This window comes from Ambystoma mexicanum, chromosome 3p (assembly GCF_040938575.1).
Source record: "Ambystoma mexicanum isolate Mex_15411 chromosome 3p, UKY_AmexF1_1, whole genome shotgun sequence".
In the NCBI taxonomy this organism is placed as follows: Eukaryota; Metazoa; Chordata; class Amphibia; order Caudata; family Ambystomatidae; genus Ambystoma; species Ambystoma mexicanum.
In genome coordinates, this window is record NC_090925.1 from 573,491,915 (window position 1) to 573,512,730 (window position 20,816).

Consider the following 20,816-nt stretch of genomic DNA (forward strand, 5'->3'; position numbering starts at 1 on the left):
CGTAATCTACAATAACTAGAATGTATTTGTTCCCTGTTTGGAAGTTTCCAGGGGTCCCACAATCTCCATACCAATCTGGGAAAATTGAACCTCAATTATTGGTAATGGATTTAAGGGAACTGTTGGTGGTATGTGTGTACTAGTTTTCTGGCAGATTATGCACGCTTGGATAACGTTTTTAATGCCAGCGTGAATTCCGGGCCAGTAAAACATGTTTATGTGTCTGGGCTAAGGACTGCCCAGATTGCCTCACATCAGATGTGAATGGGCTATCTCTAGGACCACGTGCTTGTGACTTTTAGGGACTACCAATTGGGTTCTTACCAAGCACTCTGAAGTGGTGTCTCCTCTATAAAGATGTATGTTGTGGGCACAAGTGACCAGGAAAACAGGATAAGAAAGGAGCCGGGAGCCAGGAGGTTGATTTAGGGTTTATTGGTAACCTGCTCCTAACATGGGAGCCGCACCCTCTGATGGTCCCCCGAGCAGCACGTCACACAGAGGCATTCAAAGAATGTCTCTGCATGACCTGCTGATTGAGGGACACAGCAGACAGCCACAAGCCTTCACAGGACAGGCTTGTGACTTGAAAATCCTTGTACGCACCTTCCTGCTTAATTAAACAAACTCAACACATGGGGCCTCATCACGAGTCTGGTGGTAACCCTTAAATGCGGTGGTAGCGCTATTACCGCTGCATTTAAGGGTCCGTCAAATCATGGCTTTGGCGGATTTCCCCCCAGCTCTGAGCTGGGGGGAAATCTGCAGCAAATTTGATGATTTTTGGTGCTATTACCGCCAGCGGAAAATCCACCGGTGGTAATAGCACAAATTTTCCCCATTGGGCCCAATGGGGAATGAGGAATTCCCAAATGGGCCCAATGGGGAATGGGCACTAACCGTTCTGCCAAACCCGTGATCTGGGGCTAATAGCACCGGGGGGTTTGGCGGTAGGGCTAATAGCGCTGGCGGTAATAGCGCCGCATTACCGCCCAACTTGTGATGAGGCCCATAGTCTTTGAACTTGATAGGAAGCTGCCGGACTCATGCATCACCTTCTTCTTGCCGATCTTCGGCTCATCACTTCTTTGCAGGTCAGCCTCAATTTGCCCTTACGATGATCCTTCCTCAGAACTTTTCCTCATCACTTCTCCCTCTGCACAATCTACACTTTGACCACCCACATCATCACCCTCAAGCGAGGGGTCATCATTACTCCTCTCACTTTGATGACATAGCCAACAGAAAATAACACACGTGCCACCCTGCACATCGGTCACTCACACACCAACCTCCACGAAGAACATACCCAGTGCTATGGCACAGAGGACCCTATACACCCACAGACATGCATCATTGTTATTTTCCACATAGGTCACCTACAGCATCGCAGAAAAGCAAGATGCCTGAAGAGCTCGTGTATATGCTTGCAGACGCTTCTTTGCCACTAACGCCATGAAGACACCACTCGACTAATGCACATGACACATATTATGAACCATGTACCGCCACCCAGAAACTAGGCCAAGGTAGGCCGCAAAGCAGGAGTCCTCAGGCAGAAGCCTCTCAGATGAAAACTGCAAAGCACTGATCACGCAGAACGAGCCCCAACGAGAGCCCACAGCTAAGGCCGCGATGTTGCAATCTACATGCCAAGCTCCACGCGCCAAGGTTACACCTGCCACTGCTAAACGCTCGTAAGAGCCGAAATACAAATCAAATGCTCATAATTCTGCTCCAGCCACGGTCTCGCCACACGTGACCAAGCCAACGGGAGGGTGACAATATTGGGTCACAACCCTTACACAGGGAATGGACAGTCACTATACCCACAATAGGATAGCCCACAGATGTCTTTGATGTGTCCCATCTTATCAGTAACACCTAACCCTGCGGAGGAACCACGCATACAGGTGGCGATAGGTGACAAAACATTTTCTTTCCTAGTTGACACAGGGGCCACCAGATCCTGTATAAGGGAGGGAAAGTTCAACTTGTCAGGCAAAGCTATGCACACACAAGGATTTTCTGGGGCTCGAGGGCTGGTTCCCTTCACTGATAACATCTCCTTATCTGTGGGAGATCATGATATGTCTCTCCCATTGCTATACTCAAAGCACTCACCAGTTAACATACTAGGGAGAGACATCATGAGCAGATTCAACATGACCATCTCCTTTACAGAAAAGGGAATAGTATGCTCTACACCAGGGATTAGCATGCTCACAGCATACAAAATTCTACAGGCTTATTGTGGCAAAACAGTGGCCAGGGCAGAACCAGTAGATGGAGACATCTTCCAATATGGAACAGACATGGCAATAGCATGGCTACCAGGAATTGAGGGCAACATTTAGAGGAGACCAGCAGCTTACCTTTTCAGACCCGAAACACTGTCTAGTGAAAAGGAAGGGGCCATGATATCAGTGAGCATTGAGAGTATTGTGGCAGCAACAGACAACATTGCAGTTCATGCCCAAGATTGGAAGGGGAGAGCATGGAGAGCAGTTATAGCATTAGCTGAGGGATGGCGACTAACACAGGTATCAGATGAGGAGCTCTTCTCGGACGATAATGGAGATGGGGAGATGGTGTTTGAGATGAGCGGTGACATCTGGTTGAGAGTAACATACAAAGAAGTAGCACAACAAATGGCAATGGCACTGGAGGCACCTGCCACTACAGAAGTGCCATTCTACGAGGAAGATTTAGCAGCACTACCAGTGTCTGTATGGACTAGTCCATATGATGTAGGTTGCATAAAAAGCATTGGAGGAGTAAAGATAAAGTTGAAAAAAGGGGTAATGCTGCCCAGAGTAAAGCAGTACCCACTATCCAAGAAGGCAGATGAGGGGATCTATGAAACAATAACCGCCCTAGTGAATAGAGGAATACTGGTACCATCAGAGTCCCCGTGCAACACTTCAGTGTATCCTCTGTGCAAGGCAAAAGGAGGGTCCTGGCGTTTCATCCAAGATCTAAGACCCCTCAACCACATTGTAGAAGCAGAATACCCTATAGCAGCTAACCCAGCCACTATACTGTGTGGAATACCTGCAGAGGCATCACGGTTCACTGTGATTGACCTCAAAAACGCCTTCTTCTCAATACCTCTACACCCTGACTCACAAGATCTAACAAGTTTCACATACCGCAATACAAAATGGAAACACACAAGACTACCACAGGGGTACTGCGAGTCACCATCCATCTTTAACAGAGTGATTCAAATGGATTTGGGAAACATAGACATGGAAAGTACGGTGCTGCAATATGTAGATGACATCATCATCTGCAGCACCACAGAGGAGAAGTGCAGGAAGGACTCTGTAAAAATGCTCACAGTGTTTGCAGAAAAGGGGTACAAGTTAGACAAGGAGAAATTACAGTACTGCCAAGAACAAGTACTCTACATAGGCAAGATCATTTCACAAAAATGAAGAAATATTGCACCACAAAGGGCACAGGCAATAATGAACACACCACAGCCACAGACAGTGAGAGAATTGCAGCAATTTCTAGGCCTATGCAACTACTGCAGGGCATGGGTTTTTGACTACAGGTCATACATAGGACCACTGCTTGAGGCCCTCAGAGAAGCACAGAGGGGGGAGAAAAAGTTGGGATGGACAAGAGAAATGACAGAGGCCTTGAATGAACTAAAACATGCCATCTCAACTGCACCAGTACGAGCCACACCAAACTATGAAGAACAGAGCCGGTCAAGTGGCACAGCGAGTAGAGCGCTCACTTTGACATCCGTGCAGAGCCTGCTAACGCAGGTTCGAATCCCGGCAGGGCCAAACTCAGCCTTTCATCCTCCCGAGGTCGATAAATGAGCACCACACACCGTGGGTAATAATAAGCAGCACTCAGATACCGAATATTGTCACCCTCCCCAGCTGTGTCTGTTGTATAGGTGTGTCTCAGTTTGTAGCGCTATATAAGTGCCAAATTATTATTATTATTATTAATTCTGCATATTCTCACATTGTGATACAGCAGTAATGAAAGCAGTACTGACACAAAAAACCAGCATGGGACATAAACCAGTAGCGTTTTACAGTGGACATTTAGATCCTGTCATGATGGGTCACTTCCCGTGCGAACAGAGCCTGGCCGCAGCAGCATTTGCGGTAGAAAAATCACCATCAGTAACAATGGGGTGCCCCTCTACACTGTACGTGGAACACGCTCTTTTTGCAATATTGTATAAACCAAAATCCATGCTGACCACTCAAGGGGCAACAGGTTATGAAATAATACTGTTCAGACCTGAATTGAAAATTGTGAGGTGCAGTAACGTAAACCCAGCACGGTTTATAGCAGAGGTAGTGGAAGATGGCAACTACGCTCACGACTGCACACAGTCCATTGAAAATGACTCAAGCACAAGGAAAGTTGAGGAAAATGCCCTAGAGGGGGAGAGATAATGTACATAGATGGGTCCTCAACAATTGACCAGAGTGATGGGGTGAGGAGAACTGGAGCGGCAGTGGTACGACTAAGGGATGATTGGATGTACGTTCCAATAAAATGTGTCCAGCTACCACAACACTATTCAGCACAAGCAGCAGAGCTAGTAGCACTGATTTTAGCTCTCAATGACAAGAGGGTGACAATATATTCTGAAAGTGCATATGTCACATCAACAGTGCACTCAGGGTTAATAAAATGGCAATGAAGAGGGTTCAGAAGAGCAAACGGCACTCCAGTGCAGCATGCTCTACTACTTGCTGAGCTAATTGAAGTAATTGAAGACCCTAAAGAAGTAGCTCTGGTGAAATGTCAGGCCCACACAAATGGGGATGATCCTATATCAAAAGGTAATGAAACAGCAGACGCACATGCCAAATATGCTGCATACTTTGGCGAGACATGGACCCTCCCAGAAAAACAAAACGATAAGGCGGGGGTAAGACAGATGTTGATGAAGGATGGGTACACCCACATCCCTGAAACTCAAATAATGGAATTACAGGCAGCAGCACCTATGGCAGAAAAGGAACTATGGGTCATTAGAGGATGCACAATGTCCCCTACAGACGCATTATGGCGACAGAATAATACAGCTAAAGTAGTGATATCCCTGGCCCTATTGAAAACAGCTTTGGGCCAACTACAGCACCCCATACACACAGGAAAAGAGGTGATTGCAGCACAAATTAAGGAAGCCTGGTTCTGTCCCTAGCTAAGTTCACATGTTGCAAACTTCATTAGCAATTGTCTGACATGACAGCAATTTACGGCCGGTCACACGCTGCAAGTGATTAAAGGTACTATACCCCAATCCGAAGGACCCTTCCTGCACTTACACATTGACTACGTCGACATGATTAACGTATGCCAAGGGTACAGATACATGATTGTAGTAGTATGCTCATTTTCCAGGTGGATTGAGGCCGGCCCATGCTCCCATGCATATGCCTTCAGAGCAGCAAAATTCCTGGTGAGGGAGGTGTTCCCGAGGTGGGGAGTATGCGAAGTGCTATGGTCTGACAATGGCCAACACTTTGCCAATGAAATGTTCCAACACATAACTGCCTTCTTGGGAATAAAGCACAAGTTTGCATGCGGGTATCACCCACAAGCAAATGGCGTCTGTAAACGCTTCAATGGCCTCCTAAAAGAAGAAATAGCAAAAATTCAGCAAACAACCAAAAAGAGTTGGCTTTACTGCCTCCCTTTGGCCCTGTTTGAATTGAGAAATAGACCAGGGTCGGACCACCACCTCACACCCCACGAGGTGGTGACCGGACACCAAATGTACCTTCCACTCACACCACCATCAAGAGCAGTAACAGACTGTCATGCTGAGCACAATGTTTTTGGTGAAGAAATGTATGAATATATCTCTTCCTTGGTTACTAGTGTCGCCTTTATCTCTCAACAGATTGAACGGATATGGGGCGGGTCGAAGAACAACCAACAAGGAGAAACAGCAAACGACGAACAGGAACAACGTGCACAGTGGACAGTAAAAGAGGAGGATCAGGTCCTCCTAAGGAACTTCAATAGGTGGTGGAACAGCCCATGTTTCACCGGGCCCCACCACGTGGAAAAATAGCTCCTAGAGCAATAAAAATACAGGGAAAACACGTTTGGACTCACCTCCACGACATCAAGCCCTACAAAGCACAGACCCCCCCTGCACATACCCCCCCCGCATCAACAAAAGGGCCAATGCATCAGCAACGACTACTGACAACAGCAACGACACAGCCCAGACATCAAAGCCCCCCAAAGGACATAAAGGACCAATCACCCATATCCCACCCTATGGTAACGAGATCCCAGAATAAACTAGACCCTGCCCCATCCACCTCCTAATAAAGAACATTGTCCAACGATCCGCAATATACACCACACTGTGTAGACATGTGCATGCTCTCTTCTCTTTTTGTCTCGCACATGCAGGTACCGTGCAGTACTGTTGTATAGGTAATGTAAAGATAATTGAATATACGCCACTAACGCATATGTCATTGCCCTGGGGTAAATGCTGCCCGCGGACGACAACACCCCAGAAGCATTGTCACACCAATTTGTTTACGTTATAAAAAGACCAAAACACTAAAAGAAAAGAAGAATACGTGTGTATTATAACACATTCATTTTGATAATAGAGCAATCCTTCCCACAACTCCACGAAGCATTACCCGCCCTAAGAAATAGGACTGTAAGGAAAGCATGGGAACATCTTTTTGCCTGGGCATTGAACGATTACCTGATAGGGAGGGCTTGAATAAAAGATACTGACAAAATAACACATATTTTTGAGAGATTTTCAGGCGGGCATCTATACCATCTAAAAGAAAAGTGGCTGCAGGACCGCAGCAAAGGTAAGAGAGGTATGCCAGTGGTATTAACAATTGTATTAAAAATGTAAGGGATATTTTTTACCACTGGTCTAATTGCTGCCGCTGTCTGGCAGGCACACTATGCTTCCTATTTTATGGCATCACCCTCTACTAACCCACCCCCTACCATGGCTGCAACAGGTATGGCATCAGGTGGTACAAGTAGTAGAAGGTACAACATAAAGAGAGATAAACGTAGTGTTTCTATTGATACCCACGGGGTAGATACATACCTTACAGAATCCGCACACGTCTCAAACAACATGTGGTACCAGCACATGTCCAAAATTGGTAAAGGCATAACTAAGGACAACTGCTATGTGTGCTCGTTGATCCCATATGCCATGAGCGCATCAAGAACATTTGTGGCAACTGAGGTACCTGTAACATCAGTGGAGTGCCTGATATACTTGGCCCTGTTCCAAACACAAGGACGATTTCAAGGAAGAAAAGCAACAATAAGATGGAAATCAAGATCTACGTACCCCTATGAAGACAACTTTATAAAAACACTACCCAGGTATGACAACTTCTGGCAGCTGACGTAAGGGCTCCAGTACATGACAGATGGACCCGACAAAGGAGACACAAAGGAGGTCACATTGAACAACCTACCATGTGAATGGCACGCAAAAGAAGTTGCTGGTGAACCAGGATGCTGGGAAAGACCGCTAATATTAATGTATGGCAAGGTATACACTAAAGGAGGGTGGGTGGAAGGAGTTGTAGGAAGTAAAATGGTGACGTTGGCAAAGTCATCAATGATGACTGTTCAAGAAGAGAATGACAAATGTTACACTGAATGGACGAGGAGTGCAGCACTGGTCACATGGACGGATAAGGATGAGGAACCAATAGCAATACTTCCACTGACAGCGCCAACGCTATGTTACCAGCATGACGGAGACGTTTTTTGGAAGAATGATGGTTGCAAAAGAACAATAAAGATTCCAGAGGGGGGTCCTGGAACAGCAGTTCTGATGGATCACTATTGGGCCTGCGGAGCAAAAGCATTCCACAGCTTGCCACCACCGTGCAATGGGGTATGCACTATGGTACACATCAACGTACCGTCCTTGGTAGTACCACAGAAACACGTCAACATGGAGAACTTCCCTAAATTGGATGAAGGGAACAGACGGAAGAAGAGGTCAGTGAAGATAGGAGAAGGCAAACAACAGGACGACACAACCAGCCTGTTCAGAGTGAAAAGACAAGGAGAACCACTGATAGGGAACTACCTGTGGGGAAGGTCAGAAACAGCTCTGAGTGAAACCCACCAGAACACAGACTGTTTAGCAGAGCGGCAATGTTCTTTTCCTCCATAATACATACAGGGTTGCAGGCATATGCAAATGCGAAGTGGCTCCAGATCATAAGGTGGGAGTTAATGATGACGATCAACTCCACCGTTAATGGATTCAACGCGATAAAAGCGGAACTGAGGGCAATACGGATGGTAGCACTTTAGAACAGATATGTGCTGGATCTCCTGACAGCAATGGAAGGAGGTCTTTGCGCAAAGATTGGGAGCTCATGTTGCACGTTTGTTCCTGCCAACGATGAGGACAGCGGCACGCTTTCTGAGGCAGTATCACAGTTGGCCAAGATGCACGCCAAAATGGAAGAAGAAGCGAAGGGAGTGAAGAAGGCGGTAGCTGGTTCTCATACATGTGGTCATGGATGCCATCTTGGCTCTCAGATGGTCTTAAACTTGTGGCAGGATGCATTTATTGGGAATGGCTGCCCTGATGGGAATGAAGATATGGAAAGCAAGATCAGCACGTACTGCTGAAGAAATGATAGAAATTATTGGCATGCACACCCTAATGCCAGCTGAAGATGAAAAACACACGGACATCATTATAAAGGAACGTGAACGGCTACGCCAACAAATAATAGAAGCATACATGTATCCAGCATCAGTAAAAGTAGAGAACCCAAAGAACCCGAAAAGTTACGTTGGAAAGTGGGTTTATTGCAAACCCAGTGGTGGATGCGTCCATATGTACTGGTCATTTGAAGATCACGTAAACCAGTACGGACACCTGGCAGGAATAACGAAGGTATGGCGAGTACGCGGAGACAAAAGAGTGGTTAATTTTGTGGTCGACAAGTCGACCAGAGGGGGGACTGAAGAGGGAAAATGGGAGAGTCCCTTCCCCCCATTCTCATCCAAACCATGGCCTAGGACGTCACGGCCCAAGCACTCCCCGCGAGAGGAGATCGACCCGCTCACTTCCACACCAGATGTCAAGACCCACTGCGGCCATGCCCCACACGGCCAGGGAGCCTGCCCACTAATGAAACCACGTCCGGGAACCTCAGGTTGAACTGACATCGACTTTATGGACCAACTCGATTAGAACAGTAACCACAAATGCCATCATCGTTAGAGATACCATGACAACATAGTCAACAGAAAAGAACACACATGCCACCCTGCACATCGGTCACTCACACACCAACCTGCATGAAGAACATACCCAGTGCTATGACACAGTGGACCGTATACACCCACAGACATGCATCGTTGTTATTTTCCACACAGGTCACCTACAGCACTGCAGAAATGCAAGATGCCTGAAGAGCTTGTGTATATGCTTGCAGACGCTTTTTCGCCACTAACGCCATGAAGACGCCACCCTACATATCTACTAATGCATATGACACTCTGTCGCCCCTCGCGACCCCCATATTATGAACCATGTACCGCCACCCAGAAACTAGGCCCAGGTAGGCCGCAAAGCAAGATTCCTCAGGCAGAAGCCTCTCAGACGAAAACTGCAAAGCGCTGATCACGCAGAACGAGCCCCAACGAGAGCCCACAGCCAAGGCTGCGATGTTGCAATCTACATGCAAAGCTCCTCGCGCCAAGGTTACACCTGCCACTGCTAAACGCTTGTAAGAGCCGAAATACAAATCAAATGCTCATAATTCTGCTCCAGCCACGGTCTCGCCACACATGACCAAGCCAACCTGACACAATGCCAAGCCTACGGGACAGAAGAGCGCTGGGGTCTCACGTCTGAGACACAGTCTGCAACAATAAAGTGACAAATCGGACACCTACAGCGATGGGAAAGACATGCACACCAGCCACTAGTCAGACCTGTCCGTTGACCGTCACTGACACATAGTCACACATTGTTGCCAGCATCAGGTACACCGTGAGCTGGGAACAACGATGGTCCCAGGCTTGGGGGCTCGCGGATGAACCAATCAGAATACGAGGGGCGCATCATGACGCCAATATAGTCTAGCCAATCACCAAGTGTCCCCTTGTAACAAATTTGTTGTAGCAATTGTTAGTGATGGATCAAGCGTACCACCTGACCCTTCCTCACCCAATAATACCCTTTCCTATAGGTAACTATACTAACGCTACCACTCGGGGAGCCCACCCGAAGTGGCGCTATGTTTTGGGGATAGTTTTCCCAGGTGACGCACATAGCGCGTCATACAACGGTAAAAAGGGCCTGCGAGCCCACTAATGATGAGAGCCTCCCGGATGCATCTGGTTCTGAGAGTTCGTCCCTGCCTGTTTCTGTAATAAACAGCAGTATCTACCTTGCTCTTCTGTGTGCCTCATACTCCTTTTGGGACGCGGGAGGAGTTGGGGCCTCCCCAGCCCCGGAGGTCCGCGGACGGCCCTGCCGGCCCCCAGGAAATCACTCCGACATCTGTCTGTGTCCAAAACCTATCCTTTCCCTCACAACTAAACGAACACTATGTTAGGGATGTCAATAATACAAGAAATGGAGATCAACACAAAGTTCTGAGTTTCTTCCATCTCTTAGCCTCTGTTTCAGCTCCCCTTCCCCAGGTTCAGGAAAGTTCCACAAAAGTCTCAAGATGACTTTTCTCAGGTTCCATGCAACACAGTTCCACACAATCCTCAGGGTTCCCTTCCCCAAGGTTAAAACACTGCAGTTCAAAATGAAAAGGGCCTTTAGACTCTAACCTCAAAACAGTACTTGGAAATCATCAGGTCTGAGGGTTCCCTTCCCCAAAACTTCAACGTAGCACCTGATATTTGTTTCAGTCTTTCATATTTCAATACAATTCTAGGTCAACCTGACCCTCTTCCTGGATTTCATCAGCAGTGCACTTACAGTGCTTCTCCGTGGTTTGTTTCATGATTTACGGTTTCTTGAGCGTTCATAGTTCACAATACTTCTCTTCACTGTTAACTACCAACAAGAGCACCATCTGGTTGGCGTCCTTTTCACCAACGTATTTCTACCTGCTCAATATTGTCTGGCTTTCACCATTTAGGGCTCACTGGTCTAGGCAAAGTTGTCAGATTACACGGTGCACCCATTACATGCTGTGCAACCAGGAACCCTAGGCTCTTCAATCCACACAGGTTCTGCTGCACCTGCCCCTGTGCACAGATTCACGTTCACTTAGTTTCTCCTTGTCGGCCTCTTAGCTTAGTGTGCAGCTTTACCCTGTGTTAGCTTCTCCAGGTTAGCCTCTTGGCTAGGCTATAATGTGAACTTTGCTCTAGAAAATGCTGAATTGATCCAGGTGAAGGGAATCCAACCCTGGTCACATGGATTCCTGTTCATAACTTTTGTGTTTGAATGTATATTTTATTTTGTGGAGCTTACCATTTCTGTAAACATTTGTTGTGTATATTAGTGTGAGGGACCGATACATTTTGGACATTAGGTCCTTTTTCTTTTGCCTTAATTTGTTAGGTAGGGATAAACTTGTTAGCCTAGGGAAAGATAGGCGTTTGTCTCACCATTATTATTTAATACATTTGCAACCTGTGAGAAAACTATACCTGTGTGTCAGTCTTGCATTTCTGATTTCTCACATATGGTGTCAGGAGTGGGACCTGATTCTGCTGATACAAACTGGGGATCCCATATAAGTATGGTAGACACAAATCCCACCTATGTCGGATCAGAAGAAGACTGGCATTAACATGCTACCTCCCTAAATAAGTCTTATGCTCAATCACCAGAACATGACTCTATAACATCCACAACTGACTAAGAAATGACCTTGGACCCCATTTTCATCAGTGGGACAGGAACATTGAGAGAAGGTTATAATAGTTATTGGCCTCTCCATGTTAATGTAGGCGTAAACTTTCACAATCTTTCAGAAAACCTGTGGATGGTAATCTCTACCATATTTTTTGTCCTCCAAATTATGTGATTCCAGGAAAGGATAACATCGTAATTTCTCTACATAAAGGTCTACAGTGTCCTGTTTACCTATCCATCTACATTATACCTTTACAAGAAACAGGGATGAAAATATATTCTTTGTTTTCTTGTGGAAAGGAATTAAAACTTATGTTCCTGAATACTTCACTAAATTTGTGTGAAATACATAGAGATGATAGAGTAGGAAGATTGATATGTGATGCTGTTTGGGAGGCATGGAACAATGAGAGACCTAGAGATTATGTGACTAACAACCCAACAGAAATGTTGTTTCCCCCTTTTATCGTACAAAAGGTTAATTGTAAGTTTCCTAACAAAAAGGAGGGTAAATCCACTAATATGATGACATGTTTTGAACAGGAATGGTTAGAACCTAGAAGTATTTACCAAGTCAAAACTGTTAATATAAAGTGTGATGACTTCTTGGAACTCAGATAAAACTGATGATTACTTGAAAGATAATATCAAAGGTAACCACTTTTCCATTTGAGAGGTTACAGACAGATTATCAAAATACCTAATAATCATCTTTTTAAGCCAGAAGGTAAACTTTATGATATATTACACTCACTAGAGAATACATCTCAGGAATCCTTACAAGTAACTCATAGAAACTTTCAAACTTCATATTTCGATTTCTCAGAGAGAGAACAGAGACATTCTAAGAATATTCCTTCCATAGGTCTGGGATGTTATATTTGTTGGAGGTTTGGACATTATATTTAGCAATGCCCATTACAACCCCCTGAAGAGAGACAGGAAAACAAATGTCAGGTTTTCTAGTAAAAGTATCATATCTAGAAAAGCAACATCGTTTGAGAACCCAGATATCATGATTTGCGCTGGGGAGAAAAATCAATATCAAACCCCAGCGGTAATACAGGGAAAGACAAGTCGGGCCCAATTGGACACAGGAAGTAGAGGAAATGCTATAAAATTAGATCTCCTTCCTCCAGATTGGAAAATGGTGGGACAGATAACTGTAGGTTGTGTTCATGGTCAAACTAAAGGACATCCCTTAACCCAGCTTGATGTCACCATATTGGGAAAGGAAGACTCGTTATTACTGGCAGTAATACTGGATCTTCCAATTCAATTGATTTTGGGTAGTGAAGTTCCCAATTTTGATCAATGTATACTCTGAGTGGCTCAACAACTAATTCTTCCCATGAAGAGAAGAATAAAGTCTCTTCTTCTTATTCCCCTATGAATTATTGGGATCAAGAAAAAACGTTTTAAGAAGATCCAGTTTGGAACTGGGGAGTTCAAAAGTCTCATTTGAATATGGGGGAGGCTGATGGATCAGGTGCAGAAAAAGAACCTGGAACGGGATGTCAGGTCTTTAGGGCAAGTGCATGTGATGAATCCTTTGAAATCATCAGGCAATCCCAGCCTAAAGTCACCTCGCATGTGGCCAGGGAAAGGCAGCCGTTACCTGATCTGAACACTGGGGGTGGTATCAGGAGGGAGGATCACATGGGAGGAGAAGGCTGTCAGGGGAAAGTGGTGGCTCTGTTAGGTGAGACATAGTATCTGTCCTCTTTTGAGGATTTCACTAATCCCTAAATATTTAATGGAATGTTGTCATTGTAAGGCTCCCTCTCCCAGACTTACTCAAAATGCCAAATAAGGGAGCCCTTTCAACAAACATGAAAATGGTACACAAAAAGATCAAGAAGTCAATATTACCACTTCCAGTAGTTATCATTGTACTGTCTGTTTAGATCTCAGATCCAAGGGAAAACCATCAATCCTTTCAAACCTTCCCTTAAGTGTAAATCATTTAAAACACCAAAGCAGATTGGATTAATTAAAGAGAAAGCAAACCGGAACATTATGGACTTCAGGTTCCATAATGCTCTTAGTACTAAGACGAGGAAGATGGGCCCAGAGTTACTAAACTATGATCAGCGTTCAAGATTTTGTAATGACCAACACCGGAGCGGGGCCTTTAACCATTTAAAGGCCTTTCAGTTGCAGGCAAGGAAGAAGCAGCAGGGAGATGCAGAAGCTAGAGTTGTCATTGTACTGGCAGTGGGACACAGTGTAGAATATGTGGCAGAGGGCGGAACTCCTGGGTTATGTGGATGACACGCAGCGAGATGCGGTATAGAAGCCAGCAACTCTGTGAGACAGAGAAGCTCTCTACACCCGTGAACTGTTCCAATATTGGGGTTTCACCGGAGAGTGAACAGATCTGCAAAAGCTCTATTGAAGGTCAGCGCGAGTGGTGGCAGACATCAATGAGCTGTCAGACGCTGAGGAGGTTCTAAAGAACAAAGCAGAAATATGGGCGAGTCAGAAGGAGATGTCAGAGCATACCAATGAGATGGCCTGAAGCAGGTGACCCCAAGGCACTTGGAAGGAGACCGCTGGTTAATAATGATTATTTTGAATACCACACTATTGAATTAGGGCAAACTGGGCGCAACTCTTCTACTAAGGGATTCCAAATAGGGGAATATTGTAACCCGCATTGCCAAAGCAAAAGAAAAGCAATATTAGAGCAAAGGCAAAGTGAACACAACTCTCCTAAAGAGGTATTTCCAATAAATGGATATTGTAACCTGCATTGCCAAAGCCAGAGAAGGCTAAGAGTGATACCAAGGCAATTTGAATATAACATGGACAGAACGAGATATGCAGAGGGAGAAAGTTGTAGAAATCAAAGTCTGTAGAAGCCAAGCCCTCCTTCTAGAGGGGATCAAGGGGGAAAGAACTGTAACATGCATTGCTTAAGGCAAACAGAACAAGAGAATATTTTCCTTTTGTGAAATATCCTTGTTGAAGAAGATGTAAGCCAATTGTGTTAGAAGTGAAAAGACTAACCAGAGAAGCAGTTGTTGGTTCAAATCTCCCCATTGATGATTTGAGTGTGGAGAGTGTGGAGCAAGCCTTACCACAGAGTACACGTTGTAGTAATAGGAGTTGTATCCTGGCAGGCGAGTAAACCATGACAGGGACACAATATAGTTAGCCCTGGCAGGCGAGTGCACCAGGAAGAAGATAATCTGAAGTACTGTGGTTGTGCTAGAGGGTGGTGGTGGAAAAGAAGTGTCAATTCCACCAACTTGTTTTGATGAACTGTTGAATAATCAAAGTTTTTCTTTTGAATGAACCATGCTGACAAAAGTGTTTCTTTTACATGAACCATCCTGGCTAAAGTGTTACTTATAAAGAAGAATTATGATGTGTTAACAAATGCTTGGTCTTTGGTGAAAAGAATACTTGCACTTTCTAAATTGATTCTTGAAGAAACAGACTTTTGGTTTGCCAAATAGGAGGTTGTGGAAATGTTAACAATTCTTATGAAGTGCGAGCAAACCTTTGGAAGTGGGATAGTCACTTTGCCAAGTGAAAGACATATTGAATGGTAAGAACTTTGTACCCTGTATTGAGTGGAACTTTGCTATTGAACATATTCAACTTTCTTGAAACTGAACTTTGTTCTAGAAAATCATACCAAATCCTGAATTGATACAGGGGAAAGGAATCAGACCCTGGTCACACAGATTCCTGTTTATAACATTTGTTTTTGAATTTATATGTTATTATGTGGAGTTTAAAACAGCCAAACAATTCCTGAATAGTTTTGTTGTGTATATTAGTGTGATGGACAGCTACATTTTGCACATTAGTTCTTTAGCATCAGTTTGTTAGGTAGGTATATCCTTGTCAGGCTAGGGAAAGATACGCAGTTGTCTCACCCACTTTTATTTAATAAAATGTCAACTTGTGAGAAACCTATATTTTTGTGTCTGTTTCACATTTCTGACCCCTTACAGGGAGCTGCATTCCAAAAAAGCTTTAAGTATAGAGAAGTTGTCCCTTAACATGTCTCACACCTCCCATACAGCCCTAGCTGTTCATTCAAATTCAGTTTTAATTCTGGCACTTGTAGTTCAGCTTTTTCCAAATGTGTGCACTGCAAAGCAAATGCAGATTGGCATTGGCAAAAAAAAAAAAAGAAAATCACTGACCACTAGTCAGGTTCTTCGACACCACTTCCTCCTTCCTCTATATGGTGGTTGTGAAGCAGAGATGTATATTCCCTGTCTCCGTGTTGGTCAGGTGTCAGTGGTTCATCCTGTGCCAAGGATTTCTCTGCATTCTGGTATTCATAGATTTGCTTTTCATTCATCATTGCAGAATACAAAAAAAGAGGCAGGCTTGGATGCCCTATTCACACGTGACACTGAAGTCTGCTGTGGGTGGATTGTATTATTAATAAACATTGCTTGCATTTTTTCATTATTGAAAACAGGCATCCACTATATTGCTGTGCATGGGTGTACATAAAATGTACAGTTTTGCAAATAAAATACTTGTTTTGCTAGAAAACAAGCAGGCAATTTTGCAAAAAAAAATGTAAATAAGCAGTTTACCCTTTCTTTCACAAATTCACCAAATAGCTGGTGAGACCATTTCTTTGGACTTTGCTTTAAAATGCATATGGGTCATCAGAATTAACAGCCCTAACATTACCATTTTGCTTGAAGAGTTGGAACCTTTCACATGAACGGGTCACTGAAGGTAAATCTGCCCTCGACTCTTATCTATTAATTGTTGTCTACTGGCCTGCCCATATCAGACAAGAGAACGGCAAATCACAGCTCCCAGGAACTCAGCAGAAGCCCATTCAGCTCTGTCTGGCACACCTTGAAACCCCACAGGCCGAGCGTCTCTGGCTTCTGAGTCTTGAAACTCGGCCTGCCACCCCACCAGGGGTGCATTGAGTATGTGGTTGCTCTGGGGTCTTGCCCCCAAAGCCCCAGATAAGGCAATCTGCGCACCGGGAAAGGCCAGCTGTGTCAGAGTCCCTATACTCTCAATGGGACTTTTTTTTTTTGGGCACCGGCACCCCCAGCCAAAAAAAACCCGCACCCCCCCTCCCCGAGATAACCAAAAGTCAGGTGCAAGACATGAATCCAGGTTTATTGTGTGTAAACCGGACAACTGGGCAAAGCTCTGAAAATACGGTGAGTCTGGACCAAATCCAGATGGATGGCAACTCTATTCGAGTTTGTAGTATATGTGGCTAAAAAGGGAGGTTTTATACTTCTCAGCACCAGTAGGTGGGGTTTAAAAATATACTTTTAAAAAGGATTTTTGGCTAAGAGGTTGAACACTTCAAGAAAAAAGTAATGGAAAGAGGAAGAAAAGGACTAGGCAAAGTAAGGTACATGTATTTATTTATTTGAATTTTTAAAGCGCTCACACAGCCCGCAGGCATCGAGGCACTGTTAGAGGAATTGAGTTTTTAAATTATTTTTTATTTGCGTAATTGTTTTTTTTGTCTTAGCTGCGCATTTATAACACGCATAAATACCCAGAGGTTTCTAAGCCACGGGGATCGGACCTGTGTTGCTTCGTGTCGTCTTGCTTCCAAGGCTAACACCTTGCCGCTGAGCTATCCTCCCGAGATATGAAAGCATTAAAGGAATGGTTCGCCCAAAAAATGTTATTGGCCAAAAAGATGGGCAATAAGAAAAAAAATATACTGGCACTTTTTTTTTTAAGTTCCTATGTAAAATTTTGAGCAATTGAAGCTCAACATTTACAAAAGCAAGGACATGGGGGCATCCATTTTGTGAAATTGATGCCCGCCTGTGCTCGCTTTTGCTTTTTCGGCACTAATGAAGGAATAGCCAGCCAGCTGTAGTAAACAAAAGCTACCGCTGGGTGGCTTTTCCTTCATTGGTTTTTCTTTCTAAGTTTCTCAGGCTCCTCCGAGCCGGAGGAGCCTGAGAAATTTAGAAAGATTTCTGCCTCCAGCTGCTTTCCTATTTGGGACTCTCGGGCTCCTGGGGAGCCCGAGAGTCCCAAATGGGAAAGCTGCTGTAAGCAGAAACACTACGGCATGGAAACACAACCTTTGGCTTTTGGCTTTGGCTTTGGCTTTTCTTTCATTAGTGCTGCAAAAGCAAAAGCAAGCACAGGCGGGCATCCATTTCACAAAATGGATGCCCCCATGTGCTTGCTTTTATAAATTTTGAACTTCAATTGCTCAAAATTTTACATAGGAAAAGTGCCAGTATATATTTTTTATTATTGCCCATCTTTTTGGCCAATACATTTTTTTGGGCGAACCATTCCTTTAACATGTCTCTGCACTAAATACAAATACATCCAGTCCCGGATGCTTCCTACCTGGGAACCATATTTGCTGACCAGCACACGCATGTAACATTTATTTTGAAGGTAGCCTCTACTGCATTCTGAACAATCAACAAAAATAGGAATTGCACACCTTAGATGTAAATGCTGCAATCCCCCACGTCCCCACATGGGAACAGAAACCGCAAAGCACTGTACAATGAAGAAATGTGCTCTCAAATAGGCCAGGGAACTGTCTTGGTTAAACCAATGGCCCCACCACCACAGTGAGCGGAGAACCCTCACAAGGGCATCCCTCAGGGTCAGGGAAGTATCCAGCATTGCGAGAGTGGGGGGGAAAACCATGAAAAAAGTCCTTTTACTTTTCCCCCCAAATGCAGTGTGTGCAATTCCATACGGTCTCTTTCCCACCCTCAAACTGCCCACCTTTTACCCACTCTACTTTTTTGGTAACATTAGAGGCAGATGGCCTTTTAAAACATAAAAAAAAACAACAACAAAAATTAAGGATCATTACAGGTACAGGAAACTCATCTATCACATCTCTGTCCATGCGCTACGGAGCTACATACATGAAAACAACCTCCTAATTTGCATATGGATTGCACCAACAGAAGTTACTTCACAGAAAAGGACATTGAAAGCAGCATCATCAATCTTTGATACTTCGAGGCACCATGGAAGTGACTTTAGAATACGTTGTCATAAGTAAGCCAAGTGGCAAATATCTTTGTGGTGCAAAATACCTAAATTGCACTATTATTATACATGGAGCAACTCTGTAGTCATTAGGCGTTTTTATGATATCATGGTATATTAGCTTAACCTATGAAGTGAATCAGAATCACTTACAGAGCTGCAGATAAGGCATTGTGCGATTCAACGATTTGCCCAGGATCACACTTTGGTTAAATGGTGAAATCGGGATGTGAACAATTTAAGCAAATGAGCACGTCTTCACAGGTTTTTGTTGATATAGATATTTATTAAGGTTTTGCTTTGCATTTCATGAGTTGATGTTATGTTAATATTAATGTTAAAGGACATTTATACACTGTCACCACCGGAGTTGGTCCCCTGGCGCTCTGGCTGATCTAAAATGTTAAAAGGGTAGGGGGGGTTTGTAGGGTGTGGCTGGATAAAGGTAGATCACCAAGATTGGTGATGTCCTGTTGGCAGCTTCCGTTCGATTAACACTGTTCGCTGAGCATGGTTGTGGTTTACAGATTGGTATCCTCCCATGTGCTATTGCGGAAGATAAATATGTGTGGTTTGTTTTGTTGTTGCAGTGTAGTGAAGTGCGTGCGGTTTGCTGTGCGAGAGAGTGGTTGTGTTTGTTTAGGGTGTGAGAGGTGTAAGCAGAGAGTTGAGGTTTTTTAGTGGATGGGTTAGTGCTTAAATAATACTTTATAGCAATGCCTTGGAAGCAAGCCACATTACATAGTAAACTAGCCTTTCATAGTAAACTAACTATACACTATATACATAGAATTATGTTGAGCAATAAGAGTATGGCTTTAGTTTTATTCTCCCCATCCTGCATGAAAAGTCACAATAGCATCATGCAGATTAATGTGAGCCTAACAAATCCCCCTTGGGTTTTAAAGCCATAATCATTATTTCATAAAGCATGCAACATGATGCACCCTTCTCACTTCTGATCACTCCCTCCCATTCCTTTTTCTAAAGGGGCACATGTCCCTCCTCATAGTCCCCCTCCTACCTTCCATCAGTGCCTAATGGCTCATATTGTAATGCTCTGTTGACAGAGAGCAACGTGAGAGCCCATCTGTTGCCCAGAGCTCCTTGGGACATTGGCCCTCATTACGAGGTTGCTGGTAAAATCCACCGGTAGCCAGCGGATTACCATCAGCCCCGTAACACTTTTACCGCCACCTGACATCCCGGTGCTACCGGAATATCAAAAGCGGCTGCAGTACGATATGTCCCCATGGACACTGAAGCACCGGCAATGTTGTCAACGGTGCTGGTGCTTAAGTGAAAAACATGCCGATAGGGGCCTGACCTCCCGGCACAACTGGTGTTAGATTGGTTAAGAGTAATATTTGGCATTTGAAGTGGACATTCAATGTCTCTAAATGTATGAACATGTATCAAGTGACTAACAATTGTTAGCTATCGTGTACTATAACATAGCTTGTTTGGTTTCAATCCACAGTTTAAATTGTTCTTGAAGAAGGGGGTGGCCCAAAACACGTCAAGTTTAACTGGATTGATCTATGGCCTCTACAAGAAATTGCAAATTTGTATGATTCTACAACATAGCTGGATTACAATCATTTTGATTGAGTGATATGTATTATTGTAGTTTTTTGAATTTTTGACACAACTGTATTATATCAAGTTTCGGCTGTTTTAAGTGTACAGGGGGTGGGCAGTTCATAGAATGAACGTTCTTTACCTACTGTTTGACTTTTGACCCGGCTCATGCCAGGGTCATTTGTCCTCCCCTGCACCTGTATTTATCTAAAATATACCAACATTTATTTTATATATTGAGGTGTTCACCAACAGGTTATTGTACTCCCGGCGGGTCAGGCCTGCGTGTAGTTCACTGCCCCAACCGGCATACTTATAGTTTTGTGGTCCGGAATGGGTGCTGGTACGTTTCTACCGGCAGCTTTATTTGTGG